Here is an 11732-nt window from a genome sequence, read left to right on the forward strand (position 1 = left end):
CAGGCGGAAAAGTGCTGATTTTTATATTCCGGCCTTACGGGTAAAATAATTTCTGATTAAAAAATCAAAATTCGAATGAATATAGTCATTTGTGAATAAATTTTAACACTTAAATTTGAGACTTAATTATATTTTTGGAAATATTCAGATAATTTGGGAAAGAAGCTAGATTTTGTTAAATGACTATTTTACAGGATTTAACCAAAATTCAGAAAAAAATTTCAGTCAGTTTAAAAGATATTTAGGACTTTTAAAACTTGGGAGACGACGAGAAAATATTTCACAAATTTTCGGAAATATTTTCACTTTCATATTTGCTTGATCTCTTCAGAATGTCTATAATACCTAAATATTTTTTTAACTGACTCGAATTTTTCCTATCCTAAATTTTTTTTCAATTTTTTTGAATTAAGAAAAATGCAATAAAATCATCCAGATTTATCCTTCATTTTTAGTTGATGCCTGACTCCCGAAAAATAAACTGATTGAAATATAAAATTGCCGAATTTCAAAATTCCCGAAAATAATTTGCGACATTGTCGTCATTCGAACTGAATAAATATGGTACAAATCTAAAATCAAACTTTTTTTTTAGAAGTTGGTTATTTTAAATTGAAACATCTACTCTTATTTTTTATTAAGAAATCATCTATTTAGGTTTGAAATCGTACTATTTGTTTAAAAAAATGATTGTCTTCAAAATGTTAATATTTTTATTTAAATGTAATCTATTATAGTTGGAAATTAATCTTTTTTGGTAAGAAAGTCATATTTTCATATTTTTTGAACGTTTTGGTGATAATTCAACTATTTTATTTTTCATTTAGAATCCAACTTCATTAAAAGTTGAAGTGTTTTGTTGAAAACATTTGTTTTATTAGTTAAATATTCAACTATTTTGTTAAAAATTAATTTAGTTTTTTGTTTGTTTCAAAAATTAATTTTCTAATTGAAATTTGATTTAAAAATTTAACAATTCCACTTCTAGTCACAACTTTTTTTTTTAATTCAACTTTTGCGTTGATAATTGATCTTTTTTTGTCGAAAACTAGTTTCTTTCTTTAAAGAATAATTTTTTTAAACTGAAAATTTAACTATTCTGCTTATGGTTGATAGAAGGTAATTTTCAGTTAAAAATTTAACAATTTGTTTGAAAATTCATATACTTAGAAAGAAACTCGCCTGCTTTATTAAAATTCTTTTTTTTTGTTATAAAATTAATTTTTTTACTGCAAATTTAACTATGCCATTTTTAGTTCAAAATTGATCTTTTTTCGTTAAAAATTCAACTTTTTGTTGAAAATTCATCATTTTAAGTAAAAAACTTAATTATTTAGTTGAAAATTATATTATTTTGGTTGAAAGCTGAACTACTTTCTTGAAAAATAATTTTATTCGTTTCTTTTTTGTCAAAAATTAGTTTTTTTGTTTAAAGAATAAGTTTTTGAGCTTAAAATTTAACTATTCCATTTTTGGTTCAAAAAATATAATTTTTAGTTAAAAATTTAACAATATGGTTGAAGATTTATGTTTTTATATAAAAATTTCACTCCTTTGTTGAGAATTCTCTTTTTTTTGTATAAAATTAATCTTTTTGAGTGAAAATTGAACTATTCCATATGTAGTTTAAAATTCATCTTTTTTCGTTAAAAATTCGACTTTTGGATTGAAATTTAATATTTTTTAGCCGGAAACCTAACCATTTAGAGAAAAATTTAACTATTTTGGTTGTAAGTTGAACTACTTTGTTGAAAATTAATTTTAATCATCTCTTTGGTTGAAGATTTACCAATTTTATTAAAAATTCGTTTTTTGCTTAGTTTGAAGATTACGTTTTTTTTAACAGAACATTTAATTATTCCATTCCATAACAAAAATAAATATTTTTGGTTCGAAATTAAACTATTTGGATAAAAATTCATTATTTGGTTTAAAATTCATCTTTTTATTTTAAGGATTTATCATTTTAGTTGAAATTTCCTTTCTTTGGTTCAAAATGTAACTATTTTTTTTAACATTTATGTATTTTATTAAAAAATCACCTTTTGTGAAAATAAATTTTTCCGGTTATGAAATTAATCTTTTTGCTTATTTGGTTATGAAATTAACTTGGATTATAGATAAAATCTTTTGAAAAAATGTGGCCTATTGGCATAAATATTTGAAAATTTGTTTGAAACTTTTTTTTAACTGAAAAATTTTTCTTTTTCGAAAATTCAATTCTTATTTTCTGAAAAATTCACTGCTTTACTGAACAGTCGTCTTTTTATGTAAAAATTGGTTCTATTAGATTGAAAATTTATCATTTTTGGTAGATGTGTAATTTTTTGTTAGAAATAATCTTATTTGTACAAAATTCAACTATCTTCTGAAAAATTCGTTTCCTTTTTGGCTTTAAGATTCCACTATTTGGTTTAAATTCAATTAATTAGTTTAAAAGAATTTTTTTCTAAAAAAACAAATGTTTCCTTGGAAATAATCTATTTTGGTTGAGGATTCAACCATTTTCTCGAAAACAGTTTCAAATACAGGAAAATTCAACTATTTGATTGAAACTTGAGCTATTTTCTTAAAAATTGATCTTTTTGCTTGAAATTTCAGCCATTTAGTTTAAAAGTTATCCTTCTTGTTTGCAAATTATATTCTTTGCTGAAAATTAAATTTTGCGTTTTTAAAATTCAACTATTTTTCAGGGAATATTAATATTAGTACCATTAGTTTTATATCGAAGAATTAATTTCCTTGTTATGAGATAATTTTTTGTTTTGAATTCCGATGATAAAAATCGACTGGAAAATCAGTCAAAAAACGAACTAAAAATTTCGTAATTTATACTAAACATGAATCAGTGAAATCCAGCTGTAAATACAATTTTTAAATTAAGATCAGGAGCGCAAGCGCACAAAATTTTATTTTATTCGAACAATTTAATAAATAATTTAAAAAATTAACTTGAGAAAGTAAATGTTTTTTTTATTCAAGTTTTTTCACCTTGATCAGCGTTCCCAGGTTCAACGAAACACACCTTTCAACTTCTCGAGCCAATCGAGGATGTATTTCTTTTAGACGTTCAAACTCTGAGTCATCGAAGAGAACCAAGAATGGAATAGGCCGTTGTCTTTTTCCAAGCAAAGGAGCGTACCGTTACTAACTTGTTTTTTTTTTTTTTTAGATATAGCGAGACGGTCTCAGTTTCTGATCTTGAAACCATTTCGACCGATTTCCAGATGCCCTTTTATGTAAAATCATGAAAAAACATTTTTTAGCCTCAGGTGCGCACAAAGGTTTCTTTTTATTTAAATTTATTAAAGTCTTTTTTATTATTAAATTCACTAAGCCAATAATTTAAAATAAAAATAAGAAATAGTGGAAAAAATTACAGATGATGTAAAAATTATAGATATTTTCTTAGATAATTTTATAGATAATTTTTTTTTTGCAAACAGAAGTAAAAAATTATTTCCGATTCAATCACATGATTTGTTAAAACCCGTTTAGAGGCCAAAAAATTAATATTTATCAAAATAGTTAAACTCTGAATCAAATAATTAAGTTTTGTTTAAGGAATAGTTTAATTTTTAAGCCGAAAAGATAAATTTTGTAGAAGATAGCTCAATTTGCAACAAAAATCTTTGTTTTAAGCAAATAAAGAAAATTATTTTAAATAAAAAAGATGACAATTCTAAAAAAAAATTTAATTCAGGAAGAAGAATTTTCTATCAAAAACTCCGGTTGTTCAATAATTAGTTGTATTTTCGACCGAAAAAGATAAACTAAAAAAATTTGAATTTTCAACTATTTGAAACTGTTTTTAACAAAATAGTTGAATCCGCAACCAAAACATAATTATTTTCAAACAGTTATTTTTTTTAAACAAAAAGATAATTTTTTAAAGAAAATTTGAATTTTTAACAAAATTACTTAATCCTCTATAAAAAACTAAATAGTGGAATTTTCAAGCGTAAAAGAAGAATTTTTTAGAAGACAGTTGAATATCTTCGCAGCCCGAAAATTTGAATTTTTAACTATAAAGTTTATTTTCAATAAGACTTTCTGTCAATAAGGACGATTTTTCAACGATATAGTTGTATTTTCAACCAAAGAAGATTTTTTTTAGAAAAATAGTTAAATCCGAAACGAAAACAGAATTATTTTCAACTGAACAGTTATTTTTCTCAAAAGAAAGATGATTTTTAAAAAATTTAAATTTTAAATAAAATAATTGCGTCCTCCACAAAAAGATGATGTTTTCAGGAAATGGTTGAATTTTTAAGCCGGAAAGACGAATTTTTCAGAAAACAGTTGAATATCTCTGATCTGAAAGGTTGAATTTTTAACAAAAAAGTTTATTTTCAACAAATTTTTTATCCAAAAAGGCGATTGTTTAAAAAAAGTTTAATTTTCATGGAAATAGTTAAATTTCTAACCAAATAGTTAAACTTTCAATTATTTAAATTTATTTTCCATAAAATAGGATAATAATCAAACAAAACCGATTCATTTTCTACCAAAAAGTTTTATTTTTACAAAAAGAATACTTTTTTCATAAAATAGTTGAATTTTTAACCAAACGGTTGAATTTTGAAGTTAAAAAGATGATTTTTTAGTAGAATTTTTTACCAAAAAAGTTTATTTATCACAACGAATTTTCTACCCAAACAGACGAGCTTTCTACAAAATAGTAGCATTTTTAACTTAACAATTTAATTTTCAACATAATAGTTTTATTTTAAGGCCATTGAAATAAACTTTCTAAAGCACAGTTGAATTTTCAACAAAAATGTTTATTTTCAAAAAATAAAAATAAATAATGAAAAAGAAAGATAACATTTCTACCAAGAAAAACGAACTTTTATTTTAGAAATACAAATTCTTATTAAAAAATCTGATTGTTCTTTTTCCAACCAAGAAAGATGACATTTTAAAAAAATAGTTGCATTTTCAACCAAAACAGAATTGTTTTCTACCAAACAGTTGTTTTTTATAATGAAAAGGTTATTTTAAACAATAGCTAAATTTTTTAACACTTATAAACTAATTGTAAAAAAACTTTTAATTGGAATTAGGGTCAAAAATATTTTTGTTTTCATTTTGCAATTAATTTTTTTTTAATCAAATTTTATGTTTCGCCACGAATGTTTAACAAAATATGGTTAAAATTTTGACAAAGTAATTACATTTTTAACAAAATAGATGAATTTTCAAACAATAAAGATGAAATTCCTACCAAAAAATGCGAAATAAAAATTCTGCTTTACAATATTATGATACATGGGCCAATTAAAACTGATATTTTTCGAAAACTATTTAAAACTATTTTTGACTAAAATATTTTTTTTTCAATAGCTAAATTTTTAACCAGTATTTTTTTTAACAAAAAGATTACTTTTCATAAGATAGATGAATTTTCAACACAACAATGGAATTTTTTAGACAAAAATTAATTTTTAATGAAAGAGTTTTTCAGTTAAAAAATTAATTTTAAATCAAAATAAGGTTTTCCACTAAACAGTTAAATTTAAAAAAAAACATTTTTAACAATATATTTTAACTGTCATCTGAGTAATTGAATTTTAAATAAAAAAGATTAAATTTCAAAAAATAGTTAAACTTTAAACCAAAGACATGAATTTTCAACTAAAAAAATATAAATCTTAAAAAAAATATTTCTTAAGATGATTCAACCAAGTCTTCCAAATAAAATGGTTGAATATTCAAGCAAAGAAGAATATTTTTTAACCACACAGTTGCATTTTCACAAAAAATGAAATTTTCAAAGAACTTTTAAACAAGTGTTGAATTTTTCACTTAGTAGTTGCATTTTCATTAAAGAAAGATGATATTTCTTCTAAAACAGATAAATTAGAAAAAGCCCTTAAAAATAGTTAAATTTTCAACCAAAGAAAATTCGAGTTCACTTTCCGACAACAAAATAAGATTTGTTAAGAATAAGTTAATTTATTGCTAAATAGTAAATTTTTAACCAAAAAGTATTAACTCTTAATAAGATTGTTAAATTTCCAACCCAACAGTTTCATTTTGGTCCAAGAACAATACAAATTATACTAAATCAGGTAAATGTATAAATCAAAAAGACAAATTTTCCGAAAAAAAATTGTCTTCATCCAAAAAAAAATTCAGTTGAAGCGTAAGCAACAAAATATGGATTTTAAACGAAAGGTAAAATTTTAAACCCAAAAGGATGTGTTTTTAAGAAAATTGTTAAATTTTAAACCAAATAATGAAATTTACAACTAAAAAGATAATATTTAGTAGAAAGTTTAACGAATTTACAGAAATTACGTAAATGAGTGAAGGACCCACTAACCCCTTCCGTAACAATGTCTCATCGGATCATTTCAATTTTTTCAAAACTCTACCTGAAATCTTTGGTTTAAATTGGAGACTAATTGTTTCAACAGTTGGTTCTCCAACATATAATTTGGCTAAATTTTCGTCGAACACTTTAACCCTTTCCGGCATAATTCTTTCAGGGAAACGAGTTTTCATGAAAATTGGTACATAAGGGTTTTTGGGGTCGCTGATTACGAATCTGAACTTAGATTTTTAAAATTCAAAATGGCGGGTCCAATATGGCAACTTACGTTTGGAATATTTTTTTATTTTTTCTTAAAATTGGTATACGGGGGTTTTTGGGATCACTGATCACGAATCTGAATTCAGATTTAGAAAATTCAAAATGGTGGATCCAATATGACGACTTAAATTTGGAATATTTTTGGATTTTTTTTTTTTCAATTGGTATACAGGGGTTTTTTTGAGTCGCCAATCACGAGTCCGAACTCACATTTTGAAAATTCAAAATAGCGGATCCAATATGGCACAGGCAGGGGGTCGCTGATCTTGAATCTGTATTCAAAATGACAAATATTTAGAATATTGAGGTCTGGGAAAACATACACCTACTCACCTAAAACATGGATTAGTACCAATTTTCTGAATTTTCAAAATCTAAATTCGAATTCGTGATCAGTGACTTTATTATTTTGACCGTCATATTGGATCCGTCATTTTAGATTTTTAAATTCTGATTTCAGATTCGTGATCCGAGACCCCGGAAACCTCTGTATACCAATTTTCAGAAAAAAAATCCAAAAATATTCCAAGTTTCAGGCACCATCTTGGACCCACCATTTTAGATTTCCAAAATCTGAGTATATATCCGTGGTCACTGACCCCAAAAACCCCTGTATACCAATTTTCAGATAAAATCCAAAAATATTCCCAATTTCAGCAGCTATATTGGGTCCGCCATTTTGAATTTTCAAAATCTGAGTCCAGATTCGTATTCAGCGACCCCAAAAAGCTTTAAGTACCCATTTTCATAAGCATATCATGGACAGCTTTTTCAATAATGAATTTTTTCAACTAAAAAATTGACAAATTATTTTAAAAATTTAGACCCTTCGGACAAAAGTTTCAATTTTCTATCAACCTGCGAGCATGAAATTAAAATTTAAAGATAATTTAAAAAATATAAATGTTTCGAAAACACACTCTTTAGTTTCTCTTGACGTTGTTTCTATGTTTGACAATATCCCGTTAGATTTGGCTTTGGAGTGCATAGAAGAAAAATTAAATTTACATCGTAACTTAACTAAAATATCAAAAACCGAATTTTTAGTAGCAACTAGGACTGTTTTTAATAATACAGGGTTTTCTTTTAACAATAAATTTTAAAAACAACTGTCAGGTTTCCTGATGAGTTCTCCATTATCACCCATTATTTCAAATTTAGTTATTGAAGATTTAGAAAAGAGAGCATTAGAGAAATTAAATTTTACGCCACTTCTATATAAACGAAATGTGAATGATATTTTCCTAATTATACCAACCAACACAATTTTAGATTTAGTAAACATTTTTAACAGCATTTATAATTCTATACAGTTCACATACGAAATTAAAAATAATAATTCTTTCAAAATTTTGTAGATTTGATGATTATAAGAGCGTCAGAACGTGATATGATCACTAATTGGTATATAAGAAACCGTCGTGGTCTGAGCGGTACTTAGATTTTGATTCTCATCGTTTTTTCAGTTAAAAAATTGACTTAATTAAAGTTTTAGTAGATAGGTGCATAAAATCAGCCCTGTGCATCTGAAAACAAAATGGCGATCCCTTAGTGTCCTAAGTTGGTTAGTTCCTAATGTCTTCAGCGCGGCGCTACTTGTCCCATCACTACCTGTTTTTTCATTGTGAGCAATGAGAGTAGACCACTTTTTTAAAAAATTTATTTCAAAAAATCGGTTATTTTTGTAAAAAAAATTGAAATGGAAAGAATTTACTCATTTTATATTTCAAAACATTTTTCCAAACGATGTATATAAATGCTAATGGAAAACATTAATTAAAACTTCACCCAATAAACTTGTTAAAGTAGAATGTTAGATTTGAATTTGAATGAATAAAAGTACTTACACTATTAAATATAATGAGAAAAATCGTCCCGGTGCCCACTGGGATGTAATTGAAATTGAATTAAATTCTTATTCGTGAACATATAGCATAAAAATGTGTAAAGAACATTAAAAATAGTTTATAGAATAATTCAACTTGTTGAAAAAAACTAAACTAACTTAAAGGATATAATGATAAAAGAGAGCAATTAAAGACGTTTTTTTCACTGATTATTAAATAAAATGGTTTTAAATGTAAATTTAGTTAAATTCAATTAGAAGTACATTATATCCATTATATATTCATAAGCGGGAGTATTCACATGGTAAGTTTAAACTTAGTACTAGTTAAATTTTTCTCCGGGTTTGTTTTACATTTCATTATTAATATTGTTAATTTGTTTTCGACAATAAACTTTAAGAATGATATTTTACTTTTCATTCAAATCCAAATCTAAGATATGTTCCACTTTGCCAGGATTATTGTACGACCATATAAATCATATTATGTCTTTAGTATTCACAGAAAATGATTGGAAAAGTGTTTTGAAATGTTAAATGAGTAACATTGTTTTAATTTCAAGAATTTTTTTTTGCACGGAAATAACATTTTGTTTACTAAAAAATTAAGAAAGTGATTTAGTCCCATTGCTTTTTATGTAAAAACAGGGAGTGATGGGACGACTAGCGCTGCGCTGGAGATAATAGTAACTAATCAACTCAGAACAGTTGCGGGGTCAAGTTAAAATCTGAAATATGGAGAGACGCACAGGGCTGATAAAATTAAATAATGTTACATTAAGGGAAGAAAATTTAGATAATTTAAAAGTTACATTATTGCAGAATAGTTATCCACTTCAGTCAATAGAAAGTATTATAAAATAGAGAATTTACGAAATTAACAATAGTTCACACAAAAATAATAAGCAGAGCAAATCTTTCGAATGAATTTCGTTCTTTGAATGAATTTAACATCAAGGTTTATTTTAAAAATAACCACATTTTAGGTAATTTTCTTTTCAATAAAAAAGATTTCGAAAAGGTTGAAAATTGATTAGGTGTAATAAAATGCACGGGTTGCAATAAAGTTTACATAGGTGAAACTGACAGAAGATTAAAAACTAGAGTTGCTGAATATAAGAGAGATTGTGAAGTTGCAAATTTAAACACTGGTTTGTCTCAGCACTCATGGAATTTTGATCACTTTTTTTATTTAATTTTAATAACATTAGAATTTTAGCAAGAGAACAAAGCACTTATAAACGTTGAATTATGAAATTTATTTTTATCAACAAATTTCAAATAATCTTCAGAAAGAAGTATTAAATATAAACCAGATTTATCAATTTATTTTGCAATAGGTTTAATTTTTTAATTTGAGAAATTTATATGCTTTCCTAATTAAATATAAAGAAATGTATTATTTTTATCGTTTTGGAGCCTCTCTAATAGAGGTTCCAAATTTCGAAAATGACTCATATGTTTATTAACATGTTTTAAATCATTAAACATTATCTGTTCGAAAGTTCTTTTGACCATTAAATTTAAATTTCATATTTGTCAAATAATCGGAATCTTTTTAAAATCTTCGAAATCTTTAGAAACCATTGTGAAGTAAGAAGACAAAATTTTTTGAATGTTTGGTAAAATTTGTGAAATTATTGAAATCTTTGGAAAAGCATTGAAGTCTTCGTAAATTCTTTTTGATCTATCTGAAATCTTTTTGGAATCTTTGTGAAATCATTTAAATCTTTGAGCAATCTCGGAAATCTTCGTGAAATAACCGAAGTTTTTTTTTCTTTGTGAAATATTTCTGAAAGCTTTGAAAATTTTGGAAACATTTTTAAAAGCTTCAGTAATATTTATGAAACGATTGAACCCTTATGGAAATTATTTAAATGTATCTGAAATATTTGGCAATGCATTCAAATCTTTGTGAACTCTCTGTGAAACCTTTCTGAAAGCTTTAGAAATCTTTATGAAAACTCTATTGAATCTTTGGAAACTTTTCGGAATTTTAACAATCTTTATGAAATCTGCGAAATCTTTTAAAAGTCATTCAAATCTTTGTTAAAGAGTTTAGATCTTTTTAGATCCTTAGATCAGAAATCTTACCTAAGCCTTTTAGATTTTTATAAAGTCTTTTGGATATCTTTAAAATCTCTGTGCAGTCTTTGAAATCTATCGGAAATTTTTGTGAACTAATGGAAATTTATCTGAAATCTTTAAAATCTTTCTATAATCTGTGAGAAATCATTTAAATCTTGGTGCAATTTCTAAAATTTTGTCAAATGTTTGGTAATATAAATATTATACTTGTACTTAATATTACTTATGATTTACTATTTATGGTTTATCTAATATTTCTGTGCAATTTGTACATAGTGTTTGTACATACATTATACTATGTAAAATTATACCACTCAATATTCCTAGTCTATGCCCTTGTTGCACCAAGTGCTTTGAAACTGGAAACAGGTCAAAAACGTGCACTCAGAACTTAATTAAGTACTTTGAAACTGGACACTGGTCAAAAACATGCATTCGGAACTTAGTAAAGTACTTTGGAACTGAAAACGGGCCAAAAACAGGCATCCGGAACTCAGTAAGGTACTTTCAAACTGGAAACGGGTCAAGAACGTGCCTCCGGAACTTATGAAAGCACTTTGAAATTGGAAACTGGGCAAAACATGTCCTCAAAACTCAGTAAAGTAGTTTGGAACTGAAAACGGGTCAAGAACTTGCCTCCGGAACTTATGAAAGCACTTTGAAAGTGGAAACGGGTCAAGAACTTGCCTCGGAACTTATGAAAGCACTTTGAAACTGGAAACGGGTCAAAACATGCCCTCTGAACTCAGTAAAATACTTTGAAATTGGAAACGAGTAACAACCGGCATCCGGAACTCAGCACAGTACTTTAAGACAGCAAACGGGTTTAAAACGTGCATCCCGAACTCAGTAAAGTCCTTAGAAACTGGAAATGGGTCAAGAACATGCATCCTGAACTTAGTAAAATACTTTGAAACTGGAAACGGGTCCAAAAGGTGCATCCGAAACTCAGTAAAATACTTTGAAACTGGAAACGGATCAAAAACATGCATCCGAAACTCAGTTAAGTACTTTGAAACTGGAAATGGGTCAAGAACATGCATCCGAAACTTAGTAAAATACTTTGAAACTGAAAACGGTTCAAGAACATGCATCCAGAACTTAGTAAAATACTTTGAAACTGGAAACGGTTCAAGAACATGCATCCGAAACTTAGTAAAATACTTTGAAACTGGAAACGGTTCAAGAACATGCATCCAG

General features: G+C 26.2%; 1 protein-coding gene across 1 annotated transcript in view; it reads right to left on the reverse strand.

Moving 5' to 3' along the window:
* Window positions 1–11732, reverse strand: part of LOC117180728 — an 82024-nt gene that overhangs the window by 36067 nt on the left and 34225 nt on the right. The gene's annotated exons all lie outside the window — the stretch shown is intronic.

The sequence above is a fragment of the Belonocnema kinseyi genome, chromosome 9 (assembly GCF_010883055.1).
Source record: "Belonocnema kinseyi isolate 2016_QV_RU_SX_M_011 chromosome 9, B_treatae_v1, whole genome shotgun sequence".
NCBI lineage: Eukaryota > Metazoa > Arthropoda > Insecta > Hymenoptera > Cynipidae > Belonocnema > Belonocnema kinseyi.